The sequence below is a fragment of the Oreochromis niloticus genome, linkage group LG18, assembly GCF_001858045.2.
Source record: "Oreochromis niloticus isolate F11D_XX linkage group LG18, O_niloticus_UMD_NMBU, whole genome shotgun sequence".
NCBI lineage: Eukaryota > Metazoa > Chordata > Actinopteri > Cichliformes > Cichlidae > Oreochromis > Oreochromis niloticus.
In genome coordinates, this window is record NC_031982.2 from 24056452 (window position 1) to 24070269 (window position 13818).

At 37.0% G+C, this 13818-nt stretch overlaps 1 pseudogene; it reads right to left on the minus strand.

Annotated features, from left to right (window-relative positions):
- Window positions 1-3018: 3018 nt before the first annotated feature.
- LOC100691102 (pancreatic alpha-amylase-like) lies at window positions 3019-5737 on the minus strand (annotated as a pseudogene).
- Window positions 5738-13818: the final 8081 nt, after the last annotated feature.

Consider the following 13818-nt stretch of genomic DNA (forward strand, 5'->3'; position numbering starts at 1 on the left):
ACTTCCGACATAAGACTGAAAACTAAACAGTGGCATTTGTAGGGTTACTGAAGTTGGGCCAGCTGGTATATAATGATGTGCTGCATGGTGGCTAGCTACACAGCTATGGTTAGCATAATATAAACACAGTGAAGCTGGAGGATGAATGCTAACTTTTTTCCACTCAATAAAAGATAACGTGAGGGCTCCCACATTAGGGACAAATGCAATCACATGGCAGGATGCTTTAACGGACCAAACTTCAGTTAGGAGAACAACTGCAACATAAGATTAGTCATTAATATACTGCCACATGGGCTGGGCTGTAGTTACATCATAAGGTTTTAAAACTGAGCTAGTGACTGAGCTAAACAGTGATAATAAATAATGGGAAAGGGGCCGAAAGTGATCATTGACTTTTTTTAGGAGCTTGTTCAGATTAAATAGGATAAGATACAATGCATTAAAACATGTTAAAAACACAACAGTCTTAATAAATGCAGAGTAGTTTGGACCTGGAAGCAAGTTTCATCAGGTCATCACTTAAAGATTGGATATCCCACCTGCTGTGAATGTTTTAATGCAGTACATTTGTTATTAATATCACTTGTCACATCCTGTTTATGACAGTTAAAATAAGTAAAATTCATATAAGAAATAAAATTGTCACATGTAAACTGTATGCAGTGTTAAATAGGCCTATACTACTGTACTTTAATGCCGGTCATAAGGATGGCACTTCAAGAGCCATATATTTTATGAGGTGATACTCATTGTTAAAAGTTTGAGAACCACTGCTATAGATTAATGTAACCCACGTGAACTACACACTGTCACATGACCCACGTCAGCTGACGGGAGGTCCCTCTCCTGATTTGCTCCTTCCACGTTGCGGCAAGGATGAAAACCGGTGTTCAGGGAATCCATCCTACCTGACAAACCATCCTACCCGTTGTTTCTGCGCATGCGCACAACACGAAATTACGTGGCGACCCGTCCTACCTTTGTGAATATTAGCTAGAAAAATACTCTGACGGGTAAAATTAAGTGCCAAACCATCCTACCTTTGTGAATGTCACCTACAAGCATACTTTAACAGCTAAAATTAAATGGCAAATCGTCCTACTTTTGTTAATATGAGCTAGAAGCATACTTTAACAGCTAAAATTCAGTGGCAAATCATCTTACCTTTGTTAATAAGAGCTGGAAACATACTCTGACGGGTAAAATTAACTGCCAAACCATGCTACCCTTGTGAATGTTACCTACAAGCACACTTTAATGGGTAAAATGAAGTGGCAAACCATCCTGGCTTTATGAATATGAGCTACAAGCATACTCTGTTGGGCAAAGTTAAATGGCAAACCGTCATACCTACTTCAATTGGTGCTGGAATTACTCTGTGACAGCAGAAATGTGCATAAACTACTTACGGTAGGATGTTTTGCCAAAGTAGGCTGGTTTGTCAGAGCACTGGCTGTGCAGGGATACTTCCGGGTTTGGCTCCTGCTGTGGCTATAAGCGTTAATGGCGTCGAGATCTGCGTGGGAAACACAGCGTTTCCTCTTCTCTAATCGACTATGAAATTGTATTACCTCAGTGGTCAAGGTTTTTTTGGGGTTTTTTTCTTCGTTGCTCTGACAATTGATCTTCATCATATTGAGGTGGAGCTGGTACAATTCTTTTTTTCTCTTTCCCCCCTTCATGCCGTCTCTGGATTACGAACATTTTTTTTTTTTTTTTACCCATAATGAAACTGGACCCTAAAGAGGAATTCCTGAAAACTGATCTTTAAAAAGAAACTTTAAAAGGACCAAAAAGACTCTTGCACAGAGAAGCTAAGCACTGACATTCCTTAAGTGGTGAATTTATTTGTCTTGTGTTTTTGTATTTATTATTTTTTCCCACTTCCCCTCTCCCCCATTTATTCAATATACTTTTGGTTTTCCTTAACAAAATTTGCTGTTTCCGGTCTCGTCATTCACACCATCTAGGGCTTCTGCGGGTCAGTCAGTTAAATTCACCCATTGTAATAAAAGTAGCCCTTAAATAACATAAACGTTAAACACCTACAATAAACACATCTATTGATTACACACTCTTCAATGTGGCACAGGCAACATCAAAGAGCTGTTTTGATCTTTTGTCCTGTAAGTCTAAATATCACTTTACATAGCATCATGTTGGACTGAGAATAAGCATTGTAGGGACATTTTCTGAAAATAATTGCTGGTTTATTTTTGCTCAAATTGTATTTTATATGCCTCAAAAATTATTCTAGTGCAATACTGCTACTGCTATGAATACTTTAAAGATACTACCACTATTGTATTAGAAATACATCACAGAACCCTGGACCACTATTGCATTCATGCATATACAGTAGATTGTATTATGCACTATGCAAAGTTTATTTAGGGTCAAATCATTTGTAAGCGAATGCAGTTGTGTTTCCAGCTTCATTATGACCTGTAAACTCTTAATTGATAGCATGTCTACAGCCACTAATTGCGTTTCTTGGTTCCATAGAGGTTTCTTATAATTAGCCTCATTTGGTAAAGCTGCAAAAACCAAAAAATAAGTTGCAGCCATTTCATTAGTATTTTCTGATTTGCTATGCAATTTGTTTGTAAAGAAATTCAAAAGACAACCCAATGCTACTCAACACCTGATCTACATTTACCTCTCTGGCTTAAATTTGATCAAACTTAAAAAGTCACTAACAGTGTTTAACAAAAATAAATAATAATAAATAATAATACATAAATACTAACTTCTCATGTTCTTATAGTTTACAAGACGGAACAGTGGGTCGCACAATGCCAGGCCTGACTGCAATACTGCACAAAATAGTGGGAAAAAAACTGAATAGAGAGAACAGAGCAGTAAGTTTGACTACTGCCCAACTTTATCTTAGGACCATCATATTGTTTTTGAATAGATAATCACCAAATAATATGAGAAGGTCAGAAATTATGAAAAAAATAACATAAAATTTTCAAAATAATCTTTATTTGAATTTTAAAGGTTTATTTGAGGTCATAATTCATGGATTTACAGCTTAGAATCAGCATGAATAGCGATGAAGGGGTCCTCATCTCTGCTGCTTATCCAGAAGTGGGCACGGCCATCACTACCAACAGTGACCTGTTTACCAGTGCATCTGCTTCCTTCCTTCTGACCAGAAATGACATCACAGTAGGTGCCACCAGGCATGCCTGTGTTCAGGGTGACATCAAGGTCCCTGAAATGGAAAATAAAGATCAACCAAATGTTAAAGCCACAACAGTGCCACAATTGAGCTGCAATCCCATCTCATTTTTAATTCTGTTTTCTATGAACATAAAGCAGTATAATAGCATGTTGGTAAACAAAGGCAACACATATTTGGCAAAAAATAAATACAAAGAGAGAGAGATGCACTTATTAGCTATATTTCGATATGTGCCTGCTTTTAAGACATTTAAGCAACTGTTTTATTTAGATCAGTGAAGTTATTTTTAGTGTAAAACAATATTTTATTAGGCAGCAGTCACACACAAAAACAAGAACAAAATCCTTACCAGTCCTCATTGTTAAAAATGATGAAACCACGATTACCACAGCCAAAGGCAACCTGGTTGCCCTGGTTGTCCCACCAGTTGGACTGAGGCTGTCCATTGACCACATTACAGAAAATGACCATGTTACTAAATAGGAGACAGGACAAATTACAATCGTAATACATGATGTCTATAGTTTTGATGGTCTAGCTGACAAAGCAGAACAATGTGAATTTGCATAAGACCAGTGTGCTTTCTCCTGATTTCTGTGGACTTACGTGATCTGACGCCATCTATGCTCACAAACCCATCCATTCCCACAGGTCTGGTCAGAGTTGACAATAACAGGCTTGGTTGATCCATCACCATTGCTGGGGGGTCCAATCCAGTCATTCTGATCCTATAATACAAGCATTAATGAACGAATTCAACAAAAAAGGGTCTAATACACACTAAATATTGCATTATTTCATTACGAGTGAACATACTTGTCCGTTTACAATGTTGCGGTCCCAGCGATAGCTAGACATGACCCTGGTTACACCGTAAGGGTGGGCAAGCATGTAACCAACAGCCATCTTGTAGAGTCTGGGGTCCCAGAATGTAAGGATGGATGCACCGCCAGCACCATATCCTCTCTGGTTATCATGGTTGTCAGTGAAGACGAGAGCATTCCCGTTAGCCATGAAACCCCATCCTTCTCCCCAGTTCCTAAATACATTAAAACAAATTAGAAATGTAATTTATTATTAGAGTGAATTATAACCAACCTATCTTAAAAATTAGTTTTTGTTATTACTAAAATCATTGTTAGTCTGCATGATATATAGAAAATGTTTCTATTTATCTTATCAGGTTCATCACATATTGTACACATCATACACAATACTTGATTTAGGCACACTAGTAGAAACAACACATACTTAGTGTAGGAAAGCTTCTCGTTGTTCCACTTTCTCCCAGTTTGGCACCATATTTGAACTCAGTCACTCTTCCAAGGCCGACATACTCATTAGCTGTAATGGGCTCACCTCCCAGATCAATAACCTAGAGTGAAAAGAGCAAAATTGCTACCATAAAAAGCTGATTCAGTACAACATTCATACATTCAAGTGTCTGTAAACTAGGAAGGTTTAAACATAAATCAAATCACTATGCTGTTGGATGCTGTAGTGTATATATACTGTTAAATTTCATGTGTTTTAGAAAGAAATAACATGATACTATGTCTAGATGACATCTGTTACTGAAACTGGCTTCTAATTTAAAAGATAAAATAAAATTAGACATTGCTGAAAAGTTTAACCACCACAGACACATATCTGTAGTCACTCTAAATGGATATATTTCCAAGAAAAATGAAAACAATAAATGTGGAGGCAAATATTTGTTCTCCAGCTAAAAATACATTTCCCTACTTCCCCATGTTTAGAAAGATTGTAGAAACTATAGAAACTATAGACTATACTATACTGTAGTATTAGAGGGATAGAACAGTCATGGTAAAACATTTTATGTAAATTTAAAATCTTTTGGTACCTTCAAAAAATAAAGATGTGTCGTAGGTACCACAAGGTTAACTCCTGAACCTTAAACTGTTACTTTGTCATTTTTATTTTTTTATCTATTTTTTTACACAAATTCATTGTTCACTGGTCATGAATTCATTGGTGATGAATTTTGACAATATAATAGGCAAAGATTTGTAATATTTGGTAACAGACAGAGAAAAGATAAATTCCAAATCTTGATCAGTGCTGTGCTAGAGTATATTAAAGTTTATGGGCTATTGCAGTGTTGCATGAAACTAAAGAAATCTCACTGCCTACTTTGTTGCAGTATAATGAAACGCATACAAAACACACAGTTATCCCGTTTATGTGCTAAACCTTTGATTCCGAAGTGTGGGCTAGGGCCTGGTGGACTATAAAGGTACTGCAGGCACAGTACTAATAAAAATTTAGTTTGAAATTATTCACTACCAGTCAAAAGTTTGGATACACCTTGTCAGTTAATGTTTTTTTCATTATTTTTACTACTTCCTATATTGTAGATACTGACGATGTCAAATATGTGAAGCAAGGTATATGGAATTATCTAGCAAAGAAAAAAAAATGATAAATAACTCTACATATGTCTTATATTTTAGATTCCTGAAAGTAGCCACCCTTTGCTTTGTTGATAGCAATGCAAACCCATCTCTCAATGAGGTTCATGATCTAGTCGCCTGAAATGGTTTTCACTTCACTGTCAGGGTTCATTTGTGCAATTTCTTGTCTTTTTAATGGAGTTGGGACCATCAGTTGTGTTGTGCAGAAATCAGGTTGGTACATAGCTGACAACCCTATTGGACAACTGTTAGAATTCATATTATGGCAAGAATGCTAATCAGCTAAGTAAAGAGAAATGACAGTCCATCATTGCTTTAAGAACTGCCAGAACATCCTGCAGCGACATGCCATCCCATCCGGTTTGCGTTTAGTTGGACCCTTATTTATTTTTCAACAGGACAATGACCCCAAACACACCTCCAGGCTGTGTAAGGGCTATTTGACCCAGAAGGAAATTGATGGAGTACTGCGCCACATGGCCTGGCCTCCACAGTCACATGACCTAAACCCGACTGAGATGGTTAGGGATGAGATGGACCGCATAGTGAAGGCAAAAGGGCCAACAAGTGCTCAGAATATCTAGGAACTCCTTCAATATTTTTGGAAAACCATTTCAGGTGACGACCTCATGAAGCTCATCGAGAGAATGCCAAGAGTGTGCAAAGCAGTAATCAAAGCAAAGGGTGGCTATTTTGAAAAATGTAAAATACAAAAAAATGTTTGAGTTATTACACATTTTTTTTATTTACTACAGAATATCATATGTGTTCATTCATAGTTTTGATCAGTGAGAATTGACCATGTTAACAGTCATGATAATAAAGAAAAACCATTAAATGAGAATGTATGTCCAAACTTTTGACTGCTAAGGTATGTACAGTTATATATTTATCTTGATGAATTTATTTATATAAAACGTGGATTAAACTGGGAATAGGAGATGGTCAGTTGGGGATATTACTCTGACCTGAATTAACTGCTCTTCTTTGAAGTCTGTGTCCCAGTCGCAGGTCGTGTACTGGCCTTAACATTTTGCATATGACTGGGTATCATTAGTAATTTAGACAACAAATATTCTAGGAAATACATCACTTTCTGTTGTCTTTTAATTAAAGTGACAATTTAAGATTGGGTGTTCCCCAAAGGATTTTCTCATTTTTAATGGGCCACAGTGTACTTTACATTGGTAACTGGCTGTGCTAGACTATAATACTCATATAACCAACAAACAGACTATTCACTAAAATATTTGCCTTAAAATTTTGCAGTTTAGTCTATGTTAATACTCTGTGAAATAGGTTTGTTTAATAAGCTAAAACTTTATTGGTCAGTAGTTGGGTTTGTTTCTATGAGTCAGTTAGTTAGTTACGTAGTTAGTTACCATACAAATAACTTCCAACAAATGTATTTATAAATCGTGATTTGTCATGCTACAGTGTTGTGTAACCCAGTTCCTAAAATCATCTTAAACAAAAAAAAGAAGAAAAAGTAAAACGTTTTATGTTCATTGTTTCTGTTCTTACTGTCCTTGTCTAATGAAAGTGAAACGAGATCAAAATATTTATTTAAACAAAAAAGGGACTCTTAATATATTTGTTCTGGTTAAACAAGGGTTAAGTTTCTCCAAGGGTTGATGAGCTCTGATGAGAGCCTATTGTTTTACGCCACTCCTCGTGTGTCAGCCAATCGGTGAAGCTCTAGGCAACTCTTGTCCCTCCTTAGTACCGGCTCCCAAGTTTTCAGTCTCTTGCTTCTACAGCCGAACAGAGCAGGCGGGCTAAAACTTTGTTATCGGTAAACTGGAGAAATTAATCTCTAACAAGTAAAATACCATTTAAACTGATATTGTTCACAAAGTATGGTTTTGCACTTGTTGTCATAGAGGACAGAGCGAAACCGGAAGGTTTACTGAGCTGTGGCTTCACGTAAACGCTGATCATCCACTCGACAGCGGCAAGCTAAATGTGGCTAATTAGACACGTGATGTGCGGAGTGTGGGTACAGTTGTTGGGTGTCTCTGAAACGCACTGTTGTTACGCTAGTCATATCGTTAACCAAGTCATTAACATGTGAAAAGCTGTAAATGGTTAAAGCAGCTGAAAATAAGTTTATGAAAGATAATTGTAAGCAGACTTTATGCTGCTTCGTGCTTAATTTTTTTATGTCAATCAGTTATTTTACAATGCTCAGTATTGAATACTTGGAGGTAATTTTTAGTGTATTTCCACTCGTACTTGTAGGCCTATGGTACAAGCGGGATTAAGCACATCTATTTTAATACTCCTATTCGTGGACTGAGTCCTTGTGTTTACATGTTATTGAAATTATTTGCACTTTGTTCAGTTCTGATAAGCATTTGTGTATTGCTCCATTTCTTAAAAGGGGTAATATACTTATTTATTTGTGATTTTATATATATGTAGTGCGTTATTTTGATGGATGTAATTAATGTTTACCATGAAAAGTGAATTATATGGTGACTATAATTCCTGAATGTTTGAAGCCTTGTAGATAATCTTTAATATTACTGCAGGTTACAGCTGTGAATTTTGAACATTGATACTTTAGACTTTGAACCTTGATATTTTAATGTTGTACAACATGACTGAACTGATGATGACTGAGTTGATAGCTGATCTGAATAGTAGTTACTGCAGTGTGACACTACTTTAGTTTAATTTGTGAGAGTTATTCTTAAATTGTTCGTGACATATATTTGACCATTGTTTATAGGTCAGGTTTTTATATGGGACGAATCCAAACACCAGGTCAGCGATTCCAGAACCCAAAGTGTTCCAGTGTTCACTGAACGGCGAGCCAACCCAAGATCCTAGGAGATGATATACATACACACGCACACTCAATTGCACATTGATGGACTACAATCCTCTACTGTACAAGTAGTACGGTAGGACAGACAATCACACACTCCTCATTGGACGGACTCTGTTGCAATACATCCGTTGTCATGGGCCCCACCGGTACCATTTGGACTTAAAAAGACTAATTCTTTTACTTGTGCACAATTTTATTTTATTCTATTTTTTTGCTACATTGGGGGAAAATTTTATACTTGAAGTTCTGTTAAAACCTGTTGTAATACTGTGTTGTTTACAAAATTCTTTTAAGAGGCTTAACATCACTAAAGTACTTTTAAGCCACACAACTGTGTTTGTCTGGTTCCTCTGCCGTTCATGTACCAGAGCTCTAAGAGTCGTTCTTAATCTTCTGATACTAGCCCAAATTACTCATTACCTTGGTTATTATCCATTGGTACTGTATTTCAACCCACATAAGTGCTACAGTTGCTCTTTGCAAACATATAATTAATCACATTGAGAACAGTCAAACAATAGAGATGGTAAATGTTGTTTATATAAATAAACAGGTGATAACTTCTGAGTTGGGTCCTGGTCAGGTCCTGCTCCACTGGGACAAAAGTGTACTTAGTTTGCCAACAGATCTACAGTATTATAATGAGATTTTAAAAATATATATATATATTTTATTACCGGATAAATCAAAATAACAGGAATCAATATGACTAACTCAAGTAGTGGTTAAAATTGTAAAAATTTTGAACTACAGTAAAACTTTTACTGTTCTGCTTGTTTCTGTAACATTTCTTACCTGATATATATCACCATAGTTCTCAATTTCACCACTGCCAGTCTTGCATTTATTGTCATTGAAGTCCCAGCTGGAATAAGGGACACTGGGGAAATCTCGGTTGCCAGCGTTAAACCAGCTTCCACATGAAGAGTGGGTTCCTGTTCCACCACCAGATCCACACATGTGGTTGATGACAGCATCCACATAGGTGTTAACCTTTTGGGGAATATACATTACCGAAGGTGTAGCTCACAAAATCAAATTCTGCATCTATACCTTATCAGTTTCATCAGTTTTCTTTGCACGTTAATTTCAAATCATACTAATTTGTTAAATTGTTGATCTTCAATAATTTATCCTAAGCTATCAGGTACTGTTTCTATAATGTTGTTCTAAAAAGTGTCATAAACACACTCTGGTACTAGCTTGTTGTTCTGTACGAGGCTCCACATGTCCAGACGTCTGTCAAATGAAGAAGTCTAAAGTCTGCAATGCCTAACATTAAATGTCAACTGTAATTTAGTTTACCCCAACGTTGTTGCAGCGGGTGATCGTGTCTTTCAGTTCTGCCACACTGCCAGATCTTGAGCAGAGGTTGTAGCTGATTGGCTGGTATCTCTGCCACCGGGGCCTCCAGGGACTGTTCACCAGAATGTGTTCATTTGGAGGAGAGATCTGAGGAGCACAGAGAGAAAAACAATATGCTCTAATTTTATTAAAAGAAATTATGTAGATGGGAGATTGTTGCTAAATAGGTTATATTGATTCTACTGTTGAAGGATACAACACGAAACTTCCTAAAGTTTGAAGGGATAACCCTGGGCATGTTACTTAATCTGAGGTCTGTGTGCGGGCTACAAATTTGTGTTTAAAGATACAAATTGTTATTATTATCTTCTTTTTTCTTGCGATAATGCACATGTTTTAAGACAAAATATGTCAATAGCAACAAACAAAACAAACATTAAAAGAGTGAGTGAAAGTGAAATAGTTTGTAGTGTAATGTGGAATTTGAAGCAGTAACCTTTCAAGTTATTCCCATGATGAATCAGGTCACATTGCCCACATTATACATGTTATATATAATGTTTTATTATTTTATCTTAAAGCATTGTCAGCATGTATGCCTGCATTATTCTCCTTAACAAATGCTACATAAGACATTCAGCTAAACATACCTGAACACCACCAAAGAACTTTGGGACCCAAGAAACGTTGGTACTAGCTACTACCAAGTACTAGTACTACTACTACTGGTAACTCTTGAGCAATGTCAGCCCAACGCCACTCAAACAGGTGGACGATGGATGTCCTTCCATACTTAAAGTGGGGGTTGTGTTGGGCAAGGCCGAGCCCAAACAGAGCCACTAGGATGAACAACTTCATGCTCTCAATCAATGAGAAAAAAAAAAACAGTCACACTCTGCCAGTTCGGTGCACAATATTTATATGTAGTTTTTCTTCTGACAGGCCAGTGAGAGACTGACATATATCAGCATGGAAACCAAACAGGTGCACTTTTAGGGGGGCTTTTTGCCTTTATTGGATAGGACAGTGTAGACAGTAAACAGTTGGGCTGAGAGGTAGTGAGGGGAAATGAAGTTCAGTTTAGAGTCTGACAGTCGCTTTGAACACAAGGACAAAATTGAACATCAGTCAGCTCCACAACAAGCTCATCAGCAGCAAGCAGGGGAGAACTATGGATGTCAAAAAAATGTGAAATTGATTGGCCTTCTTGCCCAAGGAATGAGGCGCTCTGCATGGCTGTTTTATGACACAGTTATTCCTGTGCAGGACATCAAATCTTCTCATCCATTAATTTGTGATATTTGAGTTTAAATGCCTCGATTTTGAGTTCTAAAAACACCATTTATGAATTATTTTGGCTAAAAGAAATAATCAGATGAAGCATGGTATACTGTTTATTACACACTACTTTGGGCCAAAGTCACCATAAACATTTGTTTTGAAGCAATTTAAACTTATTAGACAGTCCACATAACTTACGTTTTTGTGTTCCTGGTCAAAACTGGCCTTATCTGTGTACAGCGGAAATGATTCCAAAACTACTCTTGCTTCTGACACAACTCCTGACCAAGAGTGTTGGAGATAAAGAACTTATCACCTTATGTCCCTGAGACTTCCCATCAATCTCCAGAACCACAAACTTTGCTTGGTTCTTTTTAGGAACACCGTCTGCAGGTTTCCCAGTATAGACCTGAATGTTCCAGGCATAACTTGTCCTGGGATCACATGTTGCCCATATCTTTTTGCTATATTTGGACTGCTTGCTTGGCATATACTATCTAAAAGGACAGTGGCTCTTAAGGCAACCAGGTGCTCATCCACTGATCACTGCCAATTTGGCTTTTTGACAATGGCATTGTCTTGTATTACAGTTGTCGAAGCAAATCACCTGTAACGACATATAAAATTTCTGTAGTGACACAACGGCCCAAAAAAATCAGCTGACCAGACTGCATCCCATAAACTGATGGTAAATCCATTTCTGGAACTGTATACACCGCTTAAATCAAAAGACTCATCTATGCTTTGATGTCTTTCTCAGTTAGCTCCTTCCAATTGTCTTTGTAAGTCTCCCCTCCAAGTGAGTCAGGTTGACTCAGTCAACAACAGTTCAAAGCAGGATTTGATGTCATCATTCCAGGATAGGACACATTTTGTAGGCCCCATGATCATCCTGATGATAGTTTCAGCTGGAAGCCTAACTAGATTCTCAGGTGGGAAAAAGTTTCCATGCTTTGACTAGTATGCAAGAGCAGCCTCAGCATGGCCATGCTCATCATCACTGAATTCCTCTTCATCAGTCATTTCTTGGTCTGGATTATTTTCTGTGCCATCATGAGCTTCTGACACTTCTTCATCTAATCCATTCTCACAGTCAGTTTCCTGGCCTCTCTCCTCTTCATCAGTGTGGTGATCAAATATATAATCAAGTGGCTCACTTAGAGTATATCGACCTGCTATGGTCGATGCTGCCACACAGTGGCCTGTGAGCAAGGCCTCAAAAAAGCATAACACACAAAAGCTACAAGAAAAGTTTAAATTCACTGAAACAACGTTGCAGCTGTCTGTGAGAACTGCCAACACAGTAGTTGTTCCCATGGATGAGAGGCTCTATTGGGCAAAAATTCCCGTAGTGATTGTCAGAGGACCCAAGGTGTCTGTATGTGTGTGTCTGTATGTGCACATGCATGCTTGTGTGTGTGCGTATGCCCATCTGACAAAAGGGGATGTACCTGAACACAGTTATTTACACTAATTGTTGTCTTCCCCATTCATTTCTAATGACCATTCGTTTTTGATTGGGAACACCAATTGTGTACAAATGTTGAATAAAACACACACAATTGTATGCAAATTAATACAATTTATTGTAAATCCTCTTTGTGTACAAAGTCATGGAATCTTAGGTCAGTCTGATGAAATTAGCTACACTGTAAAAAATATTCATTAAAAATAATGGGAAGATTAAATGGGAAGGAATTTTCCATATTACTTATCTATAGGTGTTTTTCCATATTTCTTAACGACTGCAATGCATTGTGGGAGCAAGAACGCCAAAAGGAGGAAAAGGTAAGAGGGAGGGCAGCTATTATATGTGGATTTTGGACTCGGGAGCTGGAAAAACTGCCTTCACATTTCTGTGGTAAATATTAAAGCTTTTATTAAAATAATGTTCCAATGTTTCAAAAAGCTCCAGTGTCTTTATTCAGAAAGAATTGTTATTTTTTATTAACTGGTGACTGCTATAACCAGATAAGTCAGGAATATTTGCCTAACTCATTTTGAAAATAATTGTTATTTAGCGTAAATATGACATGTTCCTTTGTTAGCTTTCTATGTTAGCGAATATTAAAATTATTTTTCACTAGTTTTGACCACCAGTGGTCAGAGAAAGGCCATTATTCATAAATACAATAGCTGGCTGTCAAGTTTTACACAGGCTTTTAATGATAGCATATACAAATTCATTAAATTCAACCTATTTTCATGTCATTTTCAACCTCAGTTAATCCATCTTAAATTTTATAACTTTTTTCATTTTATTTTTTAGCTTAAAAGTAAACAGGGGCAACAAAAAGTTTTTTTTAAATTATTTATTTGTTCCTCTTTTTTTCCTCAGAATAACTGGCTGAGATGGAGGAACAAAACAGCAACATGCTCACCCAGACTGCAGTTCCCATATGAAATGAACAACAACAAAATCCAGGGAAAAATTGATTTTATTTTCTTCAAAGCTCAGGTAGAACTTGAACACAGGGAAGAAAAAGATTTCCATTGAGGATGATTTTGAACTATGTCACTGCTTAGGATTTTTGGACACAGGAGGAGTGTCTGTAAAAAAAAAATGTCCTGGAGGATAATTACCAGGACATTTTCTGTTTTTCTACGAATTTTTGTTTTTACACTGTACATTTTTGAGAGAACAAAATATGAGGCCACACATATGGAAGAGCACCAAAGGCTTTACGAACTAAAATGTGTTCACAGTCAACAGGCGATAATAATAGTGCATTATATTGGAATTTCTGTGTTATGTATCAATGTTT